At 35.9% G+C, this 27,569-nt stretch overlaps 1 protein-coding gene across 2 annotated transcripts in view; it reads right to left on the reverse strand.

Annotated features, from left to right (window-relative positions):
• The window catches only part of MACROD2 (mono-ADP ribosylhydrolase 2), a 2,000,643-nt gene that overhangs the window by 1,881,414 nt on the left and 91,660 nt on the right, over positions 1 to 27,569 (reverse strand). The gene's annotated exons all lie outside the window — the stretch shown is intronic.

The raw sequence follows: 27,569 nt of genomic DNA on the forward strand, positions 1-27,569 counted from the left end.
TAAGGTTAGATAGTTTATTTGAGGTGTTTGTTGTTGCTTGAGGTAGGATTGTATTGCTATAAAATTCCCTCTTAGAACTGCTTTTGCTGCATCCCATAGGTTTTGGATTGTTGTGTTTTCATTGTCATTTGTCTGTAGGTATTTTTTTATTTCCTCTTTGATTTCTTCAGCGATCTCCTGGTTATTTAGTAACGTATTGTTTAGCCTCCATGTGTTTGTGTTTTTTACATTTTTTCCCCTGTAATTGATTTCTAATCTCATAGCATTGTGGTCAGAAAAGATGCTTGATATGATTTCAATTTTCTTAAATTTACTGAGGCTTGATTTGTGACCCAAGATGTGATCTATTCTGGAAAAAGTTCCATGCGCACTTGAGAAGAAAGTTGTTTTTGGATGGAATGTCCCATAAATATCAATTAAGTCTATATGGTCTATTTTGTCAATTAAAGGTTGTGTTTCCTTATTAATTTTCTATTTGGATGATGTGTCCATTGGTGTAAGTGAGGTGTTAAAGTCCCCCACTATTACTGTGTTACTGTCGATTTCCTTTTTATAGCTGTTAGCAGTTGCCTTATGTATTGAGGTGCTCCTGTGTTGGGTGCATATACATTTATAATTGTTATATATTCTTCTTGGATTGATCCCTTGATCATTATGTAGTGTCATTCCTTGTTTCTTGTAACATTCTTTATTTTAAAGCCCATTTTATCTGATATGAGTATTGCTACTCCAGCTTTCTTTTCATTTCCATTTGCATGGAATGTCTTTTTCCATCCCCTCACTTTCAGTCTGTATGTCTCCCTAGATCTGAAGTGGGTCTCTTGTAGACAGCATATATATGGGTCTTGTTTTTGTATCCATTCAGCGAGCCTGTGTCTTTTGGTTGAAGCATTTAATCCATTCACGTTTAAGGTAATTATCGATATATATGTTCCTATTACCATTTTCTTAATTGTTTTGGGTTTGTTTTTGTGAGTCCTTTTCTTGTCTTGTGTTTCCCACTTAGAGAAGTTCCTTTACTATTTGTTGTACAGCTGGTTTGGTGGTGCTGAATTCCCTAAGCTTTTGCTTGTCTGTAAAGCTTTTGATTTCTCCATCAAATCTGAATGAGATCCTTGCCTGGTAGAGTAATCTTGGTGGTAGGTTCTTCCCTTTACTCTCTTTAAGTATATCATGCCACTCCCTTCTGGCTTGAGAAATCAGCTGTTACCCTTATGGGAGTTCCCTTGTATGTTATTTGTCATTTTTCCCTTGCTGCTTTCAATAATTTTTCTTTGTCTTTAATTTTTGCCAATTTGATTACTATGCATCTCAGCGTGTTTCTCCTTGGGTTTATCCTCTTTGGGACTCTCTGCACTTCCTAGACTTGGGTGGCTATTTCCTTTCCCATGTTAGGGAAGTTTTCGACTATAATCTCTTCAAATAGTTTCTCAGGTCCTTTCTCTCTCTCTTCTCCTTCTGGGACCCCTATAATGAGAATCTTGTTGCATTTAATGTTGTCCCAGAGGTCTCGTAGGCTGTCTTCATTTCTTTTCATTCTTTTTTCTTTATTCTGTTCCACAGCAGTGAATTCCACCATTCTGTCTTACAGGTTACTTACCCGTTCTTCTGCCTCAGTTATTCTGCTATTGACTCCTTCTAGTGTAGTTTTCATTTCAGTTATTGTATTGTTCATCTCTGTTTCTTTGTTCTTTAATTCTTCTAGGTCTTTGTTAAACATTTCTTGCATCTTCTCGATCTTTGCCTCTATTCTTTTTCCGAGGTCCTGGATCATCTTCACTATCATTATTCTGAATTCTTTTTCTGGAAGATTGCCTATCTCCACTTCATTTAGTTGTTTTTCTGGGGTTTTATCTTGTTCCTTCATCTGGTACATAGCCCTCTGCCTTTTCATCTTGTCTATCTTTCTGTGAATGTGGTTTTTGTTCCACAGGCTGCAGGATTGTAGCTCTTATTGCTTCTGCTGTCTGCCCTCTGGTGGATAAGGCTACCTAAGAGGCTTGTGCAAGTTTCCTGAACCCATCTTTTCATTTGGAGATGTTCATATTATGATCTTGTGTCTAGGGAGGCCTGTTACCCATTCAAAACTTGCCTGTAAAGGCTGGCACTAGAAGACAATAGACATGCATGACATCCTGCTGCCCTCTGCTGGTTTCCTGCACAACTACACCTCTTGGATGGGGACAATTTCCATTCAACACAAATGATAACTCTCCTGTGTCCAGCCCTCCTAGTGTTGGAAGGTCTCCTGCAGAAGCAGGGGAGTGGCTGTGGCTCACCCCGGGGAAAAGGACACTCTGTAACATTACTGGTAGCCTAGAAAAATCAAACAGCTATAAAAATATGTCTTTTATGCAGCAGGAAGAAATTAAAGGGGGAAAAGGATTCATTCACATCTCTCAGTTAAAAGGAAAGCCAACTTTAAAATAGGCAGCAATTTAAGTAACTCTTATACCAAACAGTTACAGATTTTCAATATAAAAGAAGTAAAGAAATAAAAGCATACTTCTAAGATATAAAATAAAGCAATTTAACAACGAAGATGTCTTCATACATATAAAAGTTCGATACTTTTGTTAAAAGATACGACAATGCCTCTTTTAACTTTGTCATTTTAAGTAAAAAGAAGGTCAATAAAAAAGCAGTAGAATAGAATGTATCTGTAGAACTGTTTCCTTTCTCTAACCAATAAACCAAAAATACTCAGCAACAATGGAATACAAAAATTTCAGGGGGCTTCCCTGGTGGCGCACTGGTTGAGAGTCCGCCTGCTGATGCAGGGGACACGGTTCGTGCCCCGGTCCGGGAAGATCCCACATGCCGTGGAGCGGTTGGGCCCGTGAGCCATGGCCGCTGGGCCTGCGCGTCCGGAGCCTGTGCTCCGCAACGGGAGAGGCCACAACAGTGAGAGGCCCGTGTACCGCAAAAAAAAAAATTTCAGAAATTCACTCAGGCGAAACTATAATGCTGCAGTCAGAAGTTTCAGTTACTATCCATATTACATCCAAAACAAATATTTCAAAATATAGAGGGTTCACTGAGTATTTTAATAGAAACTATACAGTTTCAGTGTTAAAGAAAAGAACGAGTCCTAAAAACCCTCCAGAGTCCAACCTACAATATTAACTTAATATCACCAAATACATATCAAGTTTCTACTGAATTATTAAGTTTGAAAAGTAGCACATGTAACTGACTTGAGCAAAAGAACAGAAGTGAGCATCAGGAAACCTAAATCCTACTCATGGTTCTGCCACAGATGGTCTGCATATCCTTGAGTGTGTTACTTCTGCTCTCTAGGCCTCAGTTTCCCCATCTGTAACATGAAGCATCTGGCCTGGATAATCTGTCAATTCCTTTCAAGTTTGGAAATTACATGATGCTGTATGACAATATCACCACTTTCTATCCTCCTGATCTATACATAATGACTATGTGACCCTGACAGGACCATAGTTAGAGTTTTCTCATTTCCATGCTTCCCATTTTTTAAATTTATTTTATTATAGTTGATTTACAATGTTGTGTTAATTTCTGCCATAGAGCAAAGTGATTCAGTTGTACACATATATACATTCTTTCTCATATTCTTTTCCATTATGGTTTATCACAGGATATTGAATATAGTTCCCTGTGCTATACAGTAGGACCTTGTTGTTTATCCATTCTATATGTAATAGTTTGCATCTGCTAATCCCAAATTCCCAATCCTTCCCTTCCCCACCCCTCGTCCCCCTTGGAAACCACAAGTCTGTTCTCTATGTCTGCGAGTCCATTTCTGTTTCACAGATAAATTCATTTATGTTATATTTTAGATTCCACCTATAAGTGATATCATATGGTATTTGTCTTTCTCTTTCTGACTTACTTCACTTAGTATGATAATCTCTAGGTCCATCCATGTTGCTGCAAATGGCATTACTTCATTCTTTTTTATGGCTGAGTAGTGGTCCATTGTGTATATGTACCACATCTTCTTTATCCATTCCTCTGTCGATGGACATTTAGGCTGTTTCCATGTGAATAGTGCTGCTATGAAAATAGGGGTGAATTATAGTTTTGTCCGGATATATGCTCAGGGATTACTGGATCATATGGCAATTCTATTTTTAGTTTTTTGAGGAACCTCCATACTGTTTTCCATAGTGGCTGTACCAATTTACATTCCCACAAACAACATAGGAGGGTCCCCTTTTCTCTACACCCTCTCCAGAATTTATTATTTGTAGACTTTTTAAGGATGGCCATTCTGACTGGTATGAGGTGATATCTCACTGTAGTTTTGATTTGCCTTTGTCTAATAATCAGTGATGCTGAACATCTTTTCATGTGCCTGTTGGCCTTCTGTATGTCTTCACTGAAGAAATGTCTATTTATGTCTTTTGCCAATTCTTCCATTGGGTTGTTCATGTTGTTTTTGCTGTTGTTGAGTTGTATGAGCTGTTTGTATATTTTAGAAATTAAGCCCTTGTTGGTCACATCATTTGCAAATATTTTCTCCCAGTCCACAGGTTGTCTTGCCATTTTGTTTATGGTTTCCTTTGTTGTACAAAAGCTCATAAGTTTGGTTAGGTTCCACTTGTTTATTTTTGCTTTTATTTCTATTGCCTTGGGAGAATGACCTAAGAAAACATTGGTACAATTTATGTCACAGAATGTTTTGCCTATGTTCTCTTCTAGGAGTTTTATGGCATCATGTTTTATATTTAAATCTTGAGCCATTTTGAGTTTATTTTTATGTATGGTGTGAGGGTGTGTTCTAACTTCATTGATTTACATGCAGCTGTCCAACTTTCCCAACACCACTTGCTGAAGAGACTGTCTTTTTTCCATTGTATATTCTTGCCTCCTTTGTCGAAGATTAATTGACCATAGGTATGTGAGTTTATTTCTAGGCTCTCTACTCTGTTCCATTGAGCCATATGTCTGTTTTTTTGCCAATACCATACTGTTTTGATTACTGTAACTTTACAGTACATTTTGAAGTCTGAGAGGGTTATGCCTTCTGCTTTGTTCCTTTTCCTCAGGATTGCCTTAGCAATTCTGGGTCTTTTATGGTTATTTGTTCTGGTTCTGTGAAAAAAGTCATGGGTAATTTCACAGGGATTGGATTAAATCTGTAGATTGCTTTGGGTGGTATGGCCATTTTAACGATATTATTTTTTCCAATCCAAGAATCCATGCTTCTAATTTTCATCTCAATGCTTAAATTAAGCTCTAATAGAAATAGTTACAATATTTGAAGAAATTGGCACATATTCACATTATAAAAATCAAAATAGTGTCTTAAGTTCACATAACTACTAGCTTCTGCCTATGTAAAACCCAAGCCTTTCTATGAGATCAGCCAAGAAAATCACTATATGTATTTTCCTTTCTAACACTGAAGATTTTCTTGGCACAGTCTATTTGACATACAAGTGTCCAATGGAAAAGGCAAAAAATAACAAGGCCTGCATACCTAGAACAAAGTAGGTCCTTAATATATGTATGCTGAAAGAACAAATGCATCCACAATGGTAAAAGATTCCCTTGTTTGAGATGTTTGTAACATCAATCCAGGAATGTTACAGAAATACCTGAGGCATTAACAACGGTCAATAATATGGGTAGGTGTTAAAAATCACAGCAGTCAAGTTGCTGCTTATAACCATGACTTTGAGCTTGGTATTAGACTCATGGAAGAAAACTGAAAACTCATCCCTTCTAGCCTCTTGTAGAAGCCCATTCTAGACCAGAACAACACTGACAATAATAGGCAATAGGCCAGATCTAGGCCATTAAGAGAATTTGCAATTTGGAAGCGGGGTGGAATAAAAGTGAAAAGTCTGGAGATTTCTCTTTCCAAGATTTATGGTGAGATGAAGGGCTAATGGCATAGTTCTAGGGAGCTTCCCTCCATTGTTAGGTCCCCATTAGTGTTGACCTGTTATATTTAAAAGTTCCATTCAAACATCAAAGGGAATGTTTTATTGAGAAAATCCCAACTTTTCCAACGGAAAATTTATTTTTATTTATCCTTAGCTAAGTAGCAATGGAAAGTGTCAATGTTTAGGTGGAAATATTATAAATTACTATTCAAAACGGGTGCCAGTGACAGAATACAATCAAATTTGTCATTTGAGACTCAGACTCAAATCCTCTGAGAGGCCTACCCACACCACCCTATCTAACACCCTCTAAAATTTGAGGAAATGCTAGAAATCATCAATAAGAAATTCAACGGATGCAATTATATAAAAAAGCAAAAGTTTTGTACAAGTAAAACTCACAATAAATCTGAAAAGATACGTGTAGTAAATATCACAAATGATTAATACATTATTATATTCACTTTCTATTGCTGTGTAACAAATTACCACAAATATAGCAGCTTAAAACAACACCCATTTGTGAGCTCACATATCTGTAGGCCAAAAGTACAGTCGCAATGTGACTGGGGATCACAAGGCTGAAATTAAGGTGTCAGTGGGGCTAAGTTCTAGCCTGAAACTGGAGAAAAATCTTCTAAGCACATTTTTGTTGTTGACAGAATTCAGTTCCTCATGGTGCTAGGACTGAGGCCCCTGTTTCCTTGATGGCTGTCAGCCAGGAGTTGGTCTCAGCTCCTAGAGGCTGGGCATTTTGAGCATTTCAAGTCTAGTTCCTTTCCACGTGGACTCCTCATTCTTCGAGCCAGGAAAGACATGACGAATCCTTCTCGTGCTTTTAATTTTTCTGACTTCTTTTACTACTACCAGTCAGAGAAAACTGTGCTTTCAAAAGGCTAATGTAGTTATAACTACTATGTAGGATCAGACCCACCCTGAAGATCTCCCTTTCTACATGTGAATTATGCCATTTAACATAACCTAATCATGGGAGTGAAAACTATCAAGTTTACAGTCCCAGGGATTGCTCAGGGCGTGAATACTGGGGGAGAGAAAATGATGAATCTTGAGTAACATCTTAGAATTCTGCCTACCACAATTACATAAGGAGATTATATAATTTGGTGAAAAATATATTTCAACATATTGAATATAAATGAGAAAATAACATGAGCAAACAAGGCACATACGAGGAACAGAATCTTTTGGAAAATAATTTGACAAGAAAAATCAAGAGCCATAGAAACGTTATACTCCTTAGCCTAACCATACCACTCCTGGAAATATAGCACGCCCCCAAAAAGAAAAATTCATAAGAAAGAAAACACTATAACATGAATATGTCAACCTTCTCGGGGTTTTCCTAGAATCACATACATAACCCTAGGACAGCAACTTCTACATGACGTTTACCTACCCGTCTCTGCCACAATACTTGGAGCATCAAATCCAGAAACTGTATCTTATTCATCCTTTTGTTCCCAGACTCTAGAATGGTATATATATGCTGCAAATATTTGTTGAGTGCCTATTATGTAACCATGACTGAGTGAGGCATCAGGACACACAATTAGATAATCCATGCTCTGACGTACCTCATTTCTCATAATTTTGTAAAAAGAAAAAAGTTAAATAATATCAAAAAGTTCTACAATCAACATACGTGTAAAGTACTAGGATCATAAAAGTCAACAGAAATGAGGGAACTGTTGGACCAGACCTTGAAAGCTAACTGGAATTCACTAAAGAGACAAAGCAGATGGGGGATTACAGGGGAAAAAAAGTAAAGAATATATTATGTAGCCATTTAAAATTATAATTATGAACTGTATAAAACTATATAAAAATGTTTATATTAAGTGAAAAACTGTGTACCAAATTAGATCTTTGTTCTAACCATAATTATGCAAAAAAGTGTATAAATGCATAGAGACAAATAGGAAAAAAATCAACACAATTTTCTAGAAGGTGAAATAATTGCTAATTTATTTCCTCTTATTTTATGTATATTATACTTACATATTATATACATATATTGTATATTATGTTTATATTTATTCTTTGTGCTTCCAAAGAAATTTTAAATGAAAAGGAAGAAAAAACATTACATTAAAAATAGTAAGTCCCCCAGTTGGGAGAGTCCTGCTAAATGATAGAAAGTAGAAATACTCAACGTCTGAGTCTATTTCCCTACATTCTAACTAAAAGTCTTGATTACAGGAAATGATGTACTCAACCATTCATTAATTCCACAAACATCTCCTGAGCATTGATAATGTGCCTGACATGGTGCAAGGCACCGGAGATACAAAAATGGATGACACAGTCCCTGCCCTCAGAAAGCTCTTGATTTGATAAATCACCACAGTGAGATTTACTTGGTAATGGTATTTTAATAATTGCTGAGAAGACAAAATTCTCTAAATAATAGTTCACTTCACAGGTGGAAGCCTCAGTCTGACAGAATGTAAAATAGCTCCCTACCTCAAGTCTACTCACAGCAACAGGGATAAGACCTGTCATTGCTGCCAAGAAACTGTCTTTCCAAGACTCACAAATCAGATGCACCAGATTCTTAAATTACATCACTTCTATCGCAATGGAAAGAGACCTAGTCAATGCCTATACATATGGCTCAGTAAATCTACAGATCTAACATCTTGGCTCACTAACAGGGTGGCTGTTTTAATGCTTGAAGAATAATGTTTGAATGACCGATAGTTCCAACACAAGTCTACTTACTGGGTCTCAATTTTCATAAGGCAAAATCAGGATCACCACAATTTGTGTATTTCTATGTTTTATCTTATTTTGCCCTTTATTTTTCCATCTTTATTCCTAATCTTATCATGAGTGGTCACATATAGCACTGAAGAAAAATATAAATCTCAATTTCACTCAAACTCCTGAAACTATTAGAAGAAAATCTGAAAGTAATATGAACTTCTAATTGGCAAACACAGTTTCTCCACTGAGACCATTTCTGCTAGCTACCAAGACAGAATTTTTCAGTCAAAAGGTGTCTCCTTCCAAGCTGTAGGCTATTTGAAGAAAACAAGTAAAACAAAGGAAAAGAAAAAAAAAAAGCCCTACCCAAAAATCCAACATCTCTCACTCTCTTCCCCATAGAACGTAAATCCAACTTGAGGATTTTTTATTATAGGATCCTTATTTCACTAAATGTCTTCTTAGTAGGGTTTTGTTATCTATCATTTACATAGTAAGAGTTATACTTCATCAGAAGTAACAGGGTCAGTAGCTTATTAAATCAGAAATGCTAAAGCAAAATGGATCCATTTGGGTTTTCCCCACTTTCATTACTTTTTTCTTGTTACCACTGTCATCATCATCATCATCATCATATTTAACATTTATTAAGCAGTTTACAACATGTACCAGGAACTGGACACCACACAAAGCACATACACGTTAGGTCATTTCCTCCTCAAAACTACATTTTAAGCATCAGAGATCTCAGGAACTTGTCTAAGGCCACACTAACAATAAGATCCCCATCTTTCTAACTTCAGAGCTCAACCTCTTAACCACTTTATTAGTTTCATAGAGCTGCTATAAAAAATTGCCACAAAGTACACAGCTTAAAACAACACACATTTATCCTCTCACAGTTTTGGAGACCAGAAGCCCAAAATCAGTTTCACTGGGCAGAAACTAAGGTATCAGGAGGGCTGCCCTCCCTCTAAAGACTCTAGGGGAGAAGTTCATTGCCTCCTCCAGCTTCTGGTGGCTGTCAGCACTCCTTCTCTCTCCCCGCATCACTCCAATCTTCAAGGCTAGCATCTTCAAGTCTCTCTCAGCTCCATCTTCACATCGCCTTCTCCTCTGTATGTAGTCAAATATCAAGATCCTTAACTTAATTACATCAGCCATGTAAGGTAATACTCATAAATTCCAAGGATTAGGAGGTGGATCTTTTGAGGGGGGTCTGTTTTTCAGCCTACCACACCACTAAACTCTACTGCTTCTCCAACCGATTTTTTCGTGGTTCTTGCTGTGGTGGTAAATCAGAGATAGTCCAGAAAGATCCCACAGGGAGTAGTACACACTCTCCTTTGAGAAAAGTCAGCCATGCAAGAGAGATAAACCTAAGATTAGAACCAGTAAAGACAAACACACATATGGACTTATTTATACTGGAGGTCACCAAAATCCAGGTCATCAGCTCCATACCAACATTGGAACCCCAGTCTCCTTACTCCTTACCCCAGTGATATTTCCAAAGAGCCACAAACAAATCTTAAACCAATGCACCTTTTCTTCGACAAGACAGACTTTCTCATGCTTTGGGCCTTTGTTCATGCAATTTCTTGTCTTTATGCCTACTGTAATGCTACTCTCCTCAATGCTTTACCATCACACTTATGAAGTCTTTCCTGATGTCCACACTCACAATTACTCCTTTCCTGGCATTTGGTTTCTATTTCTTCAATGTCACTTGTCATTAGTCCTGAATCATATAGTTGCTTATGTATATATGTATCTTCCTAGAAAGTACAAGGTCCTTTAGGACAAAGACTACCATCTCAGTGTCTGGCAGAGAATTAGGCACAAATTCTAACTAAATTTGCTTAGAAAGAAGGAAGGAAGAGAGAAAGGAGGAAATTAGAGAGGAAAATGAGGAAAGAGAAAGGAAGAGAAGCGAGGGAAGGGAAGGGAAAGGAAGGCAAGGGAAGGGAAGGGAAGGGAAGGGAAGGCAAGTGAAGGGAAAGGAAGGGAAAGGTAAATACTAAAGCCCAGACTGCTTTAAGAGAACAGAAGGAGATACAGTTCTTTCCAACACATATCTGAGAAAGCCCTAAAGAAAGAAGATTTTCAAAAAGGTCTGATAAAGAGTACCAGAGAGCAAGTGCATGGACCTTTCTAGGTATGCTCTAAGCCCTAGGGTATAGGAAAATGATTCATAAAGAAGGGTGTACAGACTCCTGCATCAGAACCTCTGCATCATCATGCTTGTTAATTGGAAATTCCAAGGGCACCTCCTACACCTGCCGAATCTGAATTCTGAGGTGCTGGGAAATAGAAATCAACATTTAAAACAAGATTCTGGATGATTCTGATGCCCACTGAAGTTTGACATAATCATTATTATTGTAAGAAAGAAGAAAAAAGTCACACAATACCCAGAAGATTTTTTCTTTTTCTTTTGGCTTGATTCCCAAGGTCTAGTACTGGACTTGATGACCATTTTCCTTTAAAGGTAAAAATGAAAGTCCAGTTTCAAAACTGACAAGGTTGCAGGTCTGAAATATGTTCCAGGGAAAAATGCCAAAGACTCAGGGGATTTGGGAAAGGTGCCAGGATGATTCAACACTGAGCCCCTCTAGATTATGAAGATATTACTTTAATCAGCCTGGTTATAAGAATGATAGCCACAATTTGCCTGACACATCCAATCAATGACAGCCTTATGCCAGTTTGTGGTTTTCTGTCATCTCAATTATTTTTCTCTGACTTAAATTCTTTTTGAAGACGCTTCCGGGCTTGAGAAATTATAAGGAATTCCCTGGTGTCCCCTCCTGGAGTTATATCATAGATCTTATTGATCTTGAGCTCCAGTCCTCATTCTTCAAATTCCTTCTTAGAAATGATTTGTTACCAGCCTTCCTCAATCTTCTTATAAAATGTAACAGTTCATGCCAGAGTGCAACTAATCTCGCCTAACACTTCACCCCCATCACCCTCTCAGAGCTATAGATGCCCAGTAAAGATGACATCTAAGGAAGAGGCTGTCTCCAGGCCATGGACAATCAATCACTCTGTCATCTTATATTGTGTTCTTTTGTTCCATCATTTTTACAGGACACATTTGCTTTTTAAGGATCAATATTCAATTTAACTTTCTATACACTATAAATCAAGTCTTTAAAAAGTGAAGAAAATATGCTTCTGGTTTTGAAGTTATTTTAAACCATAGCCAGGTCCTAAGCTAAGCCCAATTAATAAGCCTCGTTCTTGCAAATTCTAAGCACCCGAGTGTGAGCTATGAGAGGTAGGTTACATTTCTTCCTTTCTGTCAAAGAATATTGCCATAAGAGATATTTTCAAGTAAAATAATGAGCTGTAAATCAGTCTAATTAGAGAATTTGCAAGTACTCAGCAGATGTAAAATTGTAAGCTTTAAAGAAATAATTTCTTTTGCTCATTATTTCTTGCTATGCATGCTATAAAACATATTCACGACCAGTAACTTTTCTATATGTAAAGATAGAATTATACTCACATAATATTTTAGTGTTATTTTCACCAATGAGTTAAAATTAACAATGTGTTTAATTTAGAAATTTAGAACAAATAAACCTTACTTAACTGTCTTGATATACCATCAAATGCAAGTACCATCTACAAATTTTAAGGAGGACTTGGTTCAATACAAATGGAATTGTAAAAGAAAACTGTTTTATGCATTTAAAATAACTTACTTCTAAATGTCCTCACGAAGTTTAAGCAGATCTCTTCAGCCCTATGGATCAGACATGTTTCTGAATTAACTTCCACCCAGAAATCCATGGGATGAAAATTCTGTGTGATAAATTAAGTTGCCAAATGAAATGGATTAGCTATCAGTGAAATTGCCTGATAAGCTGTCAGATCCACTTGGAATTGGGATTCATCCTCTTTCTCCACCTGTTCATTAAGCTCCAAGTTCATGGCAACTCCGGTGACTGATTACACATTAACAAGCTGTTTAGATGGGAAAGTGTAGCTAGTCTAGTCAACATTCCTACACTTATACATTCATTTAAACATAATTTTCTGGTAATTTATTCTGTTCACAATCCCAGTGTGGAAAAATATACCTCTACCCTGAATTTTAATTTTGGACCCAACAGAGATGTGATGTGTCATAAAATTAAAACTTAACAAAGTAAATCAGATTTACCTCAAGGTCAAAAAAAGCTGGGGAAATTTAATGCCATAAATTTGCTTCTTCAAACAGTTACAAAAATAAAAAGAGTAGTGAAAAAGCTGTTGCCTTTGCACTGATAGTATGCCAAAATAATATATTTATTTCTGTCCCTATTCTAAAGCAAACATTGGCTGCTTTTATAACTAGAAAGCTAAAACCAGCTAAGAATGCTGAAAAATAATTCTCAACCTTTCTTTCTTATCAAAATGACCAAAATCTTCCCTTATATGACACCAAGTGTAATAAATGACTTGTCAATCAAAAAGCACCAAATCTGAGCTGTAAGAATATTGTTCTTACTGAGGCATTAAACACTGACTCTCTTCTTTTTAAGTATACAGAATTTACTCCATAAGGGGGCTACTGACCAAATGCAAATTTAATAAAAATCAGTAAGTTCCTCTGAAACTGCTGAAGTGTAAAGATTTTACCTAAATGTAAGACCAGACACTATAAAACTCTTAGAGGAAAACGTAGGAAAAACACTCTTTGACATAAACCACAGCAAGATCTTTTTTGACCTACCTCCTGGAGTAATGGAAGTAAAAACAAAAATAAACAAATGGGACCTAAGTAAACTTAAAAGCTTTTGCACAGCAAAGGAAACCATAAACAAGACGAAAAGACAACCCTCAGAATGGGAGAAAATATTTGCAAATGAAGCAACGGACAAAGGATTAATCTCCAAAATATACAAACAGCTCATAGAGCTCAATATCAGAAAAACAAACAACCCAATTAAAAAATGGGCGGGAGACCTAAACAGACATTTCACTAAAGAAGACATACAGATGGCCAAGAGGCACATGAAAAGATGCTCAACATCACTAAGTATTAGAGAAATGCAAATCAAAACTACAATGAGCTATCACCTCACACCAGTCAGAATGGCCATCATCAAAAAATCTACAAATAATAAATGCTGGAGAGGTTGTGAAGAAAAGGGAACCCTTTTGCACTGTTGGTGGGAATGTAAATTGATACAGCTACTATGGAGAACAGTATGGAGGTTCCCTAAAAAACTAAACATAGAACTACCATATGACCCAGCAATCCCACTACTGGGCATATACCCCGAGAAAACCATAATTCAAAAGGATACATGTACCCCAATGTTCACTGCAGCACTATTTACAATGGCCAGGACAGGGAAACAATCTAAATGTCAAACGACAGATGAATGGAGAACGAAGATGTGGTACATATATACAGTGGAATATTAACCATAAAGAGGAATGAAATTGGGTCATTTGTAGAGATGTGGATGGACCTAGAGTCTGTGATACCCTGAAATTGATAGCTAGCGGGAACCTGCTGTATAGCACAGGGAGCTCAGCTCGGTGCTCTGTGACGACCTAGATTCATGGGATGGGGGTTGGGGTGGGAGGGAGGTCCAAGAGGGAGGGGATATAGTTATATAGCTGATTCACTTCATTGTACAGCAGAAACTAACACAACATTGTAAAGCAATTTTACTCCAATAATAAATAAATTAATTAAAGATTTATATATCATGAAAATATAAGAATGCTTACTTTCTACCGATAAGCTATTTTTCTTCACTATTATTTATGGAGCCTAATTTTTATATGAATTAATGATTAGAATTAAGAAATCAGTGTCACTTTTCCCTTTCCCTACACATGTAAAGCAAGGCCTTCATTGAAGAAAAATTAAGTAAACTAAAAGCCAAATGACTACGATTATATTCAGTCAGCAGAACAGAATGAATATCATCCACATGTTTTAGGCCCCACAAGAAGCAGCTCCCCAAAAGTCACAAATAAAGAAGAAAAATAACGTAGAAATTAAGTTGACCTGTATATGTAACAAATAAAATATACATTTTCTTTGGCTGAAATTAATAGAAGTGTACATAAAATTGTTTTTCAATTTTACCACATAATTAAAAAATAAAAATTTTGAAAGTAAAAGAGCATAGACGATTCCATATACGGTTGCACATGAGCATTAGAAAGCCCCTAGGCCTCATGAAATGTCAATTAGCATCATTATAAAGTTCAGCTTTTAACTAGATTTAACTATAATCAACTGTTGACAACTCACACAATTACAAGACAAACTATGGCAGATGGTGTTTGTATTTATTAACTACCAGTAGAATTAGAATTCACTTCCCCATTCCCTTCATCCTAATGTAAGCACAGCTGCTTCCCCTTCCATGGAAAGTAGCAATGAAAGGGCTGAATCCAATTTCAGAAGCTAGGGATGCTTTCAGTAAATGTGAAGACTTTTTACAAAGCAGGGGTGCTCTGGCTTATATGGCACCTAGGCTACCACCCATTCTAGCCCCAGGGGTGGGCTTTGAGATTTTCTTGCATAGGGAAAAGGCTGAAAGTTTCAGAGAAACCATGCTTTTCAACAACCTCTAAGAACCAAAGCCATGGCCGTAAGATAGCCCCAGGGCTAAGTGCTGTGCTGGATCCTAGGTACCACTCTGAAAGTGAACACAAAACAAAAAAACCCAGTTCCTCTCTCATTTCAAGGTACTGCAATGTCCATCTCTTTCCCCACCATCTTGAATTTCAGGAATAGAACAGCAGCAATGAACTTGAGCTACTGGGTTTCTCTGTTGAGAAACATTCAGTACTGTTCTCCTCGGGCCTCCAACCAGCCCAACCCCACCCAGTGCCTCCAGGCTACCACAACCAAGTTACTTGTACCTTGGTGCCAAAAAAATTTTATAGGTAAAATCCTGCATTCAATCCCAGAAGATAATACCAAAAGTTACGTTTCCTGTATTCATAGAATTGGAAATTAAAACAATGAAGTATAATTCAAAGGCATAGGTTAAAAAAAATCATCAAAATTAATATTGATGAAGTTTGGGGAAACACATACTCTTTTAACTTGAGAGAAATAAATTCATTTAACCTTTCCATAGAGCTATTTGGTTACATACATCAAAAGTTTAAAAACTTTCATACTCCCATAATTTCACTTCAAGGACTATATTCCAAGGGAATAATCAAAGATTTTTTTACAAAGATTTATCTGATAGGATGTTTGTCTCAGCCTGTTTGTAACAGTAAAAAACACGAAACAGTCTAAATTTCCAACAATAAAGGAATAGTTAGATAAACATTCATGTGTATGACTGAATATCATGCAGCTATTTAAAATGACATGTAAAAATGATTTTTAAAAATTAAGCAGCATTTTCTAAAATTCAAAATACACCTATAAAATAAAAAGAAAATAACCTGAAGCATAAACGCTGAACTTAAACAATGATGTATGTGTTTGGAAACGTTATGGAGAATATTTTATTCTTTTCTGTATTTTATATTTTCCTTATTTTAAATATTAATGTGTATTCCTTTTGTAATCAGCCACCCAAAAAGATCTTTTAAAACATTTTTTTAAATCCAATTGACTAGTATGTGTGACAAACAAAACATAAATTTCCCTTTCCCAAAGAGAGAAAAAAAAAAAAAATCTCTGAAAACATGGAACAAATGCCCAAGCAGTTCCGATCACTTTCCCCCAGCATTTTTTTTAAATTTTGGTCTCTCAGAGTCCCTCGAGGACTATGTTACTATTTAACTCCAAGGGATATTCCCTTAAAAATAGTGACAAGAGGGGTCAAAAATAGAAGTTGAAAACTCAGAGGGGAATTTCCTGGAAGCCATCCATACCTCTTGGCAGTTATTTTCTTTTGAGGATTATCTTCTAATTCCTTGGAGTATTTAATGTTTAGTTTGATTCCACAAATTCCCCCAGAAAGAAAAATTGTAAATCAGAAAAACAAAGAAGTGATGGGTCGAAGAACAGAAATATTTTGAAAAATATGTTGGGATGCAAAGCTAAATAACAACTGAAATGATAATTTAACACATCATAAAGGCTCTTTTACATTTAACCTTTCACTCCATCCTCACAAAGACTCTGTTTTCTGTCTATCCTCGCACTAGATAAAGCGAAGACACCAATATTCTTACAGCTGGAAGCTCACCCTTAAACCTGTAACGAGTGTTAAGAATTCACCTGAAAAAAATTGTTCTCACCCATCCTACACCCATACCTGTCTGCTCAACTATATTTCACAGGTTGATCAAATGACAGCTATCCACAGTGGTGATTTTGATCAGCACTTCTGATCAGCAGGTCCTGGCATAGCATAGGAAGGAAAGTAAAGGGGGAGAATGATGGGTAGAAATTCTTTCCCCTTTGCTTGGCTTAGCTGGAATGGGTGCTGGGCTGGATCTGAAGAGAGGGTGGCAAGAAATGGTTTCTGAACCTTACTATCTCCATGCTAAGAACTAATGCTCCAGAAACTTCAACAGTATCACCCCAAAAGTAATTTGTAGCTAGCTACTAACTACCTAATAGTCAGTTATCCCAAATGACTGATTAAAAGATGGAGGAACCATTTTAAAGAGAAAAGGCAATATGAAGAAGCATAAACTTAAGAAAAAGCAATATGAACATAAACCCCAGTCAATAAGAAAAAAAAATTACAAAACCTCAAAGAAATAATGGAAAGAAATGGAAATTAGTTTTATTTTGTCTACTTGCATAAAACTTAAAATAACTGTTTCATTGTGGTTAATACTTTAATTGTAGTTCAACTTTTCTGACAGGGTGAACTCTCTAATAAGGGCCTAAATGCTTTGTAGTTAGAATCTCAGGCTTCCTTACAATTAGCAAAATTTTACAAGCTATTTACAACAAAAGCCTCAATCTGTCAACTGTAAATTTATATTTATTCACATAACTGTTTAACTACAATCTCCCACTAGTTTGTAAACTTAAGAGCTTAGATGATCTGTTTTTCTCGCCATTTTCTCTCTCACACTTAGCATAGGGCTTGTCATATAGCAGATACTTCATATATATTTGTTGAATGAACGAATGAATTATGAAACATCTGACTAAAGGCATTCCCATGAAAATCAAGAATAAGCAAGAATGTCTTACAGCAAGTAATTTAACAGTGTTATCATGCAGTAGCCAATGCAAGAAAAAGGGCAGAGAAATAGTGTGTATAACAATATATATGCCTAGAAAACCCAAGAGAATCAACTGAAAAGCTACAAAAACTAACTGCAGTAAGGTGGGCAATTATTAAATTAATAGCTTTTCTGTATTACTGAAAATAATCTGGTAAAATAAATAATAGAAAAAATAGATACCATTCATGATAGCAACAAAATTACAAACTTGCTAGGATAAAACAACTGTGTGAGACCCATAAGATGAAAACTATAAAACTTTACTGAGGGATATTAGGGAAAAGAGATTTAAATCAATCTAACAACCAGCACCATTCCTAGACAGGAAGATGCATTATGTTAAAAATGTCAAAACTCTCTGAATAACCTACATTTCTAATCAAAATTCCATTGATATTTTGGGATTTTTGTTGTGATAGAGGTTGTTTTTCTTTTTTGTTTTGATTTTGAACTTGACAAAACAATTCTAAAATTTATCTGGTAGAATAAAAGGACAAGATTCACCAAGAAATAAATAAAAAGGCAGACAAATGGCAGAGGTTGAGGAAGGAGTCACAGGATCCCAAACCAGAATACATATGTGAAAGCCACAATAATTTAAAAATATACACCACTACCTTTTCATGAGCGTAAATTCTATGTGCAGCTTAATATAAATTAAACAAACAATTTAAAAGGTAGAAGCAAAGAGTATATATTACTCTTGTTAACATATAATAAGCTTTCCCCCAATTAAAAAGAGACAAATGTCCAATAGAAAACCTACTTAGGAATATGAGCATAAAACTTTAAAAAATGCAAATGCCCAATAAATATAAGGAAAAAGCATTCAATATCACTCATAATAAAACAAATTGGATAATATTAATCACCATTAAATTGGTAGGATTGATTTTGTAATGATATAAACTGGTATTTACAAGAATTTGCACTTATACATCACCCTTGAAAAAGCATATTATAACATTCTTTCTAAGAAGCAATGGATATCAAATCATTTTTTAAAATATTATAGCCTTTTACCTAATAACTCCTTCTAACTAAAACATTTTGAAGAAATAATTGGAGATGTTTATAAAAATTTTGGTATGAGAACATTCATAATAGATTTATTAAAATAAAAAAATGGAATAATAATCATTTAAAATCACGTTCTTAACATTTAAGGAAGTGGGAAGTGGGATATATATAAGTGGGGAAAAAAGCAGCTTACAATACAGCACATATAGTATTGCTGTAAAGTATACAACCTATAGCTTTATAGTGGTTATCTCTGGATTAAAAGTTGACATTTTATTTCTTTCTACTTTTCTGCATTTTCTAACCCATGAATAAGTGTTATATTCAGAAAAAAATAAATGTGACACATTTGTAAATTACCAATACTATGCGACATCAAATGAGTCTTACTGATAAGGTGTATCTATAATGTAAAAGCAAACTATTTATATAGCCCTATTTTGAATGTGACTTTAAGACTACATTGAAGGATTTTTTTATATCTGTATTCAGAAAAATGACAGACTTCGTGGGATATCTCACAGGTGGAAATAGACCTTATTAATTTTTTTTTTGAAATTGCTTTTTATTCCCAAAAGTAGGTTTGAGAGTATCATTTCTAAGACTGTTTTCTCTGGTTTTGGTCTTCCCCCCAAAAAATTAGTAGTAGTACTAGTAGTAGTAGTAGTAATAGTACTTTCATAGTATGATACTTTGTTCCTAAGTGCTGCTACCTATAGGAGGAAAATTTATTACATGTATGTTTTTATGAACCTAATAAGGAACTACAAAAAAAATCCCATCCTCAGCTATAGGAAAATAACATATACATTTTTTACTTTATTTCTTCACTTACATAAGCCTTAAGATGGATTATTAGCTACAAAATGCTATAAAATTTGATTTGTCAAAAAGTTGATTTTGTCAGTATATTTTATACACTCATTAAAAAATTATTACTTCACTTATGTCATGTACTATTCTTAAAAACAATATAGAAAATATCAAGTATTGGCATGGATATAGAGCATGCTTAGTAGATAGCAGTATCTAGTAAGTATGAACATGCACAGATCCTATGATGAAACGATTCTACTCTCAGAAATAAACCCAACAGAAATAATATATATCTATTCACAAAAATACACATGCACACATACAAATGTGTTAGGATGTTCATTGAAGGAGTAAAAGACCCCAAACTGAAATTAACTAAATGGCTGTCAACAGTAGATTGGAAAAACTGTGGCATATTCACAAAATGAAATATTACATAATAATAATGAAAATGAATGACTGACATCTATACATAACAACATAGATCGATCTTACAAGCATAATGATGAACTAAAAGAACCAAACATTGAGGCGTATATACTATATGGTTCCATTTATATAAAATATAAATAGAGGCAAAACTAACATATGCTACTAAAAGTGAGGACAGTGAACCCACTGTCGTGTATTCACTACAAGATACTAGGTGATGCCAAGAGCTCTTCCAGGGTACTGATAATGTTCTGCTTTTTGATCTAGATGGCGTAACACAGGCATACCAATTTGCGAAAATTTACCGAACTCTACACTTATGTGTGTGTGTTTGTGTCTATCGTGTATTTTGTGTCTTGCTCAACAAAATGTTAAAAGACGAAACATATAATACAGAAATTTAATGAAGAATAAAATTTTAGGGCTTTGTTAGTAGAGATGACATTTCATATTGTATCAAGCAGTTGCTGTCAATTCTGTCCAAAATATTTCTGAGTAAATGAACCTATTGGGTGGGCCAAAAAGTTTGTTTGGTTTTTTCCATAAGATGGCTCTAGTAGCACTTAGTTGTCTTTAACTTCAATCGAAACAATTTTGTTAGATTGTATTTGACAGCTGCCATATCAGCTTGCATTTAAAAAAAGACTTATCAAAATTGGTCAGTTTTTGTGTAGCCATTTTAATATTGAAGATGGATGGAAAAAAGCAACATTTTCGGCATATTATGCTGCATTATTTCAAGAAAGGTAAAAACGCAACTGAAACACACAAAAAGATTTGTGCAGTGTATGGAGAAGGTGCTGTGACTGATCAAACGTGTCAAAAGTGGTTTGCAAAGTTTTGTGCTGGAGATTTCTCACTGGATAATACTCCACGGTCGGGTAGACCAGTTGAAGTTGACAGCAATCAAATCGAAACAATAATTGAGAACAATCAACGTTATACCATGTGGGAAATAGCCAACATATTAAAAATATCCAAAGCAAGCACTGAAAATCATTTGCACCAGCTTGGTTATGTTCATTGCTTTGATGTTTGGGTTGCACATAAGTTAAGCCAAAAAAACCTTCTTGACCACAGTTCCACATGTGATTCTCTACTGAAACGTAATGAAAATGTTCAATTTTTAAAACAAATTGTGACAGGCGATGAAAAGTGGATACTGTACAACAATGTGGAATGGAAGAGATTGTAGGGCAAGCGAAATGAACCACCACAAACTGCACCAAAGGCCGATCTTCATCCAAAGAAGGTGATGTTGTGTATACGGTGGGATTGGAAGGGAGTCCTCAATTGTGAGCTCCTTCCAGAAAACCAAACGATTAATTCCAACAGGTACTATTCCCAATTAGACCAACTGAAAGCAGCACTCAATGAAAAGCGTCCAGAATTAGTCAACAGAAAACGCATAATCTTCCTTCTGGATAACACAAGACCGCATGTTACTTTGATGACCAGGCAAAAACCGTTAGAGCTTAGCTGGGAAGTTCGGATTCATCCGCCGTATTCACCAGACATTGCACCTTCAGATTTCCATTTATTTTGGTCTTTACAAAAATTCTCTTAATGGAAAAAATTTCAATTCCCTGGAAGACTGTAAAAGGTACCTGGAATAGTTCTTTTCTCAAAAACATAAAAAGTTTTGGGAAGATGGATGCATGAAGTTGCCTGAAAAATGGCAGAAGGTAATGGAACAAAAGGGTGAATACGTTTGTTCAATAAAGTTCTTGGTGAAAATAAAAAAGGTGCTTTTATTTTTATTTAAAAAACCGAAGGCACTTTTTGGCCCACCCAATATTTTCCCAATGATCTGAACTCTAATTTCAAATAAGCTTTATTTCAGCTTTACTGAAAAAAGCACATTAAAATAACATTTATTTTAAGCAAGTAGAGGGGATTATTTAAAAAAACTTTTATAAAGTAACATTTCTTCCATCACATGAAGTCTCACTACCTGATTTGCCTATGTAAATATTCAGATATTCTATATTAATTAAATTATACCCAGCTATTAAATGGTTATCTATCCAATCACATGTCACTATCGTAATTTTTGTCACGATTATGACATTCACAACTAATGCAGTAAAAACACCACTAAAGTAAATGAAAACAATTATTTCCCTTTGTCATTAGTTCATATGAATTACCAACAATGTTACAGAAACTCAGCTTTTATTATAAAGCCTCAGAATTGGACAACTTTTCTTGGACACAATTCAAGTAAGTATAACAGCTAAAGCTGTAGAATATAGGATAAACCCTTTTAGTTGGTTAAATGTCTAACTGTGCATAAGACTTGAAGAACATGCATAATTTACCTTGTGACACTGATAGAAAAAAAATCATTTTTCTGATATTAGAACTAAGCAGTATAATTCTGCTACTGTTTACTGAGTGTATCTATATGCTAGGCACTGAGTGTATCTATATGCTAGGCACTGAGTGAAGTGCTTTCTATATATTACCTCTTTCGATTTTCACAACAGCCCTATGAAGTAGGCCCTATTACTATCTCCATTGTACCAATGAATAAACTAAGGCTCAGAAAGGTTAAATAATTTACTGAAGGTCATTTGGCCAGGAAGTTAAAGAGGCATATTTAAAATAATGACTGATCTGACATCAAGCCCTCTATGATTAACTACAATGTAAATGTATCTCTCCTTGTCATGTTGGGGTGGGGAACGGAAGAACTAAAATAAACAAACCTTTTCCTCACTTTCCACTTCAAAAATCCTTTTTATGGCAAACTGAATTCACCTTTGGCCAAAGCCAACCCATTAGAGTTGGAAAGTTAACCACTTTTCCATTATACAGCCCACAATCCACAAATGAATAAAAATCACATCTCCTACAAAATATGTTTCTGTGATTGTGGTACAACTAAAATTGTCTCTAATGATATAATACTGAACCATAAATTAAATGGATGTATTCTTCCCCAAGCTCTAGCAAAGACCAAAACGCTGACAATAGTCTTATTACAAAATTATACAAGGGCCTAGTTACAGTCAACAGATCATCTTATAAGCTGCTACGTACAAAAAACTGTACTTGAATCATTACAGCAGCTCTATTGGTTACAGAAAAATACTGATGAGAACCCAAATGCCCTTCAGTGGGTGAATGGCTGAACAAACTTTGGTATATCAATGCAACAGACTTATTACTCAGCAATAAGAAGGAATGAACTACTGATACATGCAACAACCTGAATGGACCTCAAGGGCTTTATGTTCAATAAAAAAAATCAGTCTCAAAAGGTTACATGCTGTATGATTCCATTTATATAACATTCTTAAAATGACAAAACTATAGAGATGGAGAACGGGGTGGGGGGCAAGGAGGTGGGTGCCACTACAAAGGGTAGCACGAGGGAGTTCTTTCATGATAATAGAACAGTTCTCGATCGTGGTGGTGGTGGTGGTTACAAGCATCTATACACGGCATAAACTTGCATAGAACTACACACACACACACACAACACACGAACGCCGGTTAAAAAATGTTGAAACTTGAATAAGGTCAATAGGCTAGTTAATAGCAATGCACCAATGCCAATTACCTGGTTTTGATATTGTACTATAGCTACAGGACTTACACAAGACTCTTTGTACTATTTTTGCAATTGCCTATAATTATTTCAATATAAAAAGTTTAAACAAAAAAATGGCCCTGGGTACGAGAGTCTGAATTGGAACCTGGTCTGCCTGAATCTAAAATTTGTGTTACTTCCCTATGTACCCTACTGCCTACAAAATCTATTTTATTAAAATATACAAAATATGCATTATTTCCTACAGAGAAGAATATAATATATAGGAGGCTCATCCTGGGTCACATTTAAAGAACTCTAAGAAAGTTCAAAAAGTACTTTATTGGGAAAAAATTTTAAATATCAAATAATTTCATTAATAGCAACTAAGACCAGGTGTTCCCATGTCCAATATGGACATGGAAAGAGAGCTTTACAAGTGATAGAAAGTGATGACTGGGCTGCTTTGGCACCTTGACTGGGCACATTGCCTCTCATTCCCCTGTCACTAGAGGCAGCTCTGGAGTTGACTGCCATGTTGCCTTGTTCACCTGAAAGGTTAACAGCTGTTCCTCTCCCGACACACCAGGCAAACAAGCGGCACCGCAGAAAGCTGTAAAATAGAGTCATTACACTGTATATTTGGAATCTCTTTTCCATCTACCTGAGTACTTCCTGATGAGGTTGTCCTTGTGAGATGTAGAACATGGCCAAATTATAATTATCTCAGCCAGAGAAGTAAGCTAAAGGTGCCAAATGGTTTTTGGAAGTTGCTGCCTGCCTTTATATAAATTCATCAAACCCCTGTACACTAAGTGACAGCTACGAAAAATTACACATACAGGCAAGGACAAAGAATCAAAATAGTGATGGGATGTTTTCCTGTTAGTGATGTTTTCCTGTTTAGCACCATTTTATTTTATTTTGCTAAAAGTTACCCCCCAAATTATTTTTATTGATTGATCAGAAAAATATCAAATAAATCGTTTTTTTAAAATCAGAGCCAAAATTGTGTTCACTGTGTCAAGTCCCCAGTGCTGAATGTGCTATGGGTGCTACAAATCCAACTGCATATATTTCAATTTAATAAATACATAGTATCAGGTGTTTATTAAGAACATAAGGACAAGACATTGCTTAGGGAGATGACACAAAAAGTGAAAAAGACACTAGTCTGTAGCCGCAGTGAGGAGATAAACAGGTATACAGCTAACAAAATTCAGGAAAAACCGTAATTACTGATATTATGAAGTATGCTAACATGGCAAATTCAATGTTATGTTAATAACAAGAAAGAGAAAACTCATGAGAATGGTCTTAAGGTATTTAAGAAGGAAATAAATGTCATTGATTATACTCCGTAGGGCAGAACTGGGATCAATGGCTGGAAATTACAAGAATATAGAGGAAGGCTGGTGATGTATATATAGTTTTTAATTAATTTTAATTGTTTTAAATTAAAGTTCATATGTTTATAGACTTCAGGAACTTCCTAAATAAATCATTGGTAGGGACTTCCCTGGTGGTCCAGTGGTTAAGACTCTGCACTTCCACTGCAGGGGGTGCGGGTTTGGTCCCTGGCTGCCGAACTAGGATCCTGCATGCCACGTGGCACAGCCAAAAATAAATAAATAAATAAATCATTGATGACTTACTAACTACGAGAGTATCCGATGAAACCTCTGTACTGGAAAGGAGTTGATGAGACTCTTTCCAAGGGCCTGTCTTCTCCAGAGGCCCCTCGTATCACAGAAAGCATCTTGTTTACCCAGAGCCACAAATGAACAGCCCATAGAGACCAGATATAAGGGAGACTTGTAGGAACGAGGTGATCTGAGGATGGAATTGTATCCAAAAGGAGTGATTCACATTGGGTGCAGATTAAATGACCCAGACACATGCTCTCTCATGAAGAGTTTACAGTTTACAGAGGTCCCAGAGGAGGAAGGAAATACAAAGGCATTAGAAGAAGAGAAAGAGAAAAACTGAGCTCTAATTACGGAAAAGCAGATACAGCACATAGGAACCGACAGTCACTTCCGAGAGAGGAACAGGCTGAGCAGGCTTCCACACTTCCTGCTGGCCAACACTATGCTGTATCCTGAACAGTGCTCCACTTCTCCGTGAGACCTGTCCGTTCACCTACCAAGGCCTACTATCTTTTGTGAATTTACTCAATCACCAGAGGGAAACCTGAGACAACGTTGAACTTCATCTGAATTCTGTACTCCTGGAAAGCAAAGACTGTCAAGAAATTACCCCCCACCCCCTTTGTGTTCCTGGAAACAGCTTACTGCAAAGAACCACTCTTCCCCATGTAACTTAGATAAAACTCACGATGACCCCTTGTAACCTATGACAAGACCAAGACACAGACACTCCAAATTCCCATTGTTTATCTCATAAATGATTAGCTGAACTATTTGTCCCCATTGACCATTCTGGTCGATCAATGCCTGTTAACTGGACTTGACCTAAATTTATTCAGGCTTCTCTCCTTCCTCCAAGCCCCTGAACTTTGGGCCACCCTTGAGCAATAGAAGGTGAGCAACCCCTCTTTAAAGACTCCCTCCCAATAATCAGCTGGCCTCAAGGAAAAACATTCCCTGATCAACTGTCCAGTCATGCCACCCTCTCATCCCACTGTCCCACATCCAATTCATTCCAGCCTGTTCACTTCTCCCTGAAAAAGAAAAGCCCTTTTCTGCTTGAACTGAGATGCTTATAGATCTCATGGTCAAAGTGGTTCTTCCTACTGCAATATTCCTCCTCTTCCTATTGAGATAACCCTCGACCCCTTATTATAATAATCTTTTTGAATAAAGCCTCTTCTTTTTACCTAAGTCTAGATTTGTTTTTGACACTTTCAACTTGCAAAGAGCCTAACTTTACAAACCACAAACTGAAATAATTAAATATCCTCTTATTATTGATATTTATTTTTATAGAATCACAACTATTATGTATTTCTTGACATACACCCACATAATAAAATATATAGAATATACAGACCCCCATAAAATAAACTAAAATTAAACGTAAGTTAACTCTGTTATTCTCCCAATGTTTGAAAACAAAAATTACTTAAGATCATTAATTACTAAAATAATTAAAATAAAGCATTAAAAACAAGCATGAAAAGTTGAAACCAACCAACTGAGGTTTGGAAATTGCGGAAATAATTTCTTTATATTTTACTTTTGTCTTCTGTAGATCAATCATCTCTTTACAAAGTCAAAAGAAGAAAAAGTCTGATGAACTTGTTTCTATGTTGGCCAACTATTAACTCAAGCATTAAACCAACTATAATACAGCTGCTAAAGTTCTTTCTGAAGAACTTTCTGCCAACAATGTCACTTTTCCAGTGTTCCAGTACCCTAGTTTCAACTTAGCATGGATACCATGTAGAGTTAGCACGTTAACTGTATCACATACACAAAATAAACCTTCAATGTTTTTAATGAAGAAGGTAAATACGTGATATTTCTATTCCTGAAGGGATATTTTTTTCTAAAATACCTCTATTCCTATTTATGAAAAAATATTTTTCAATAATAAATACTCATATTATAAGCAGATAGGGCAGGGGGTCCCCAGAGAAAGAGAACCAGGCATGGCTTTCTTGACTTAAGAGAGGCCATTTTTGGCCTAAGTCATTTTGTGATCTAAGCCTGGCCACAATGCTTGCCTTTGAACAGGTCTCAGTAATTAATGATTTTAAGGGAAGTGAAAGAATGCAAGAACAAAGGAAAAGCAGTCAAGAAATAATAGTTCAGCGATAAAACAGAGTCCTAGCTCCTCCTCAAGGGATATATGTAATAATCTGTATGAGTTCTGCAGGAACTAAGGCCCCCATGAAGGTGGAGGATGGAATGATGATGACAACCTTTTCTGACTTCAATCAACTAAAGCTTTGACTCTGTTGACCTTTGCCCCAATTCTATTCTGAATTCTCCTCTGCTCAAGCCTCTTCATGAATACACATACAC

Source organism: Tursiops truncatus, chromosome 15, assembly GCF_011762595.2.
Source record: "Tursiops truncatus isolate mTurTru1 chromosome 15, mTurTru1.mat.Y, whole genome shotgun sequence".
Taxonomy (NCBI): domain Eukaryota; kingdom Metazoa; phylum Chordata; class Mammalia; order Artiodactyla; family Delphinidae; genus Tursiops; species Tursiops truncatus.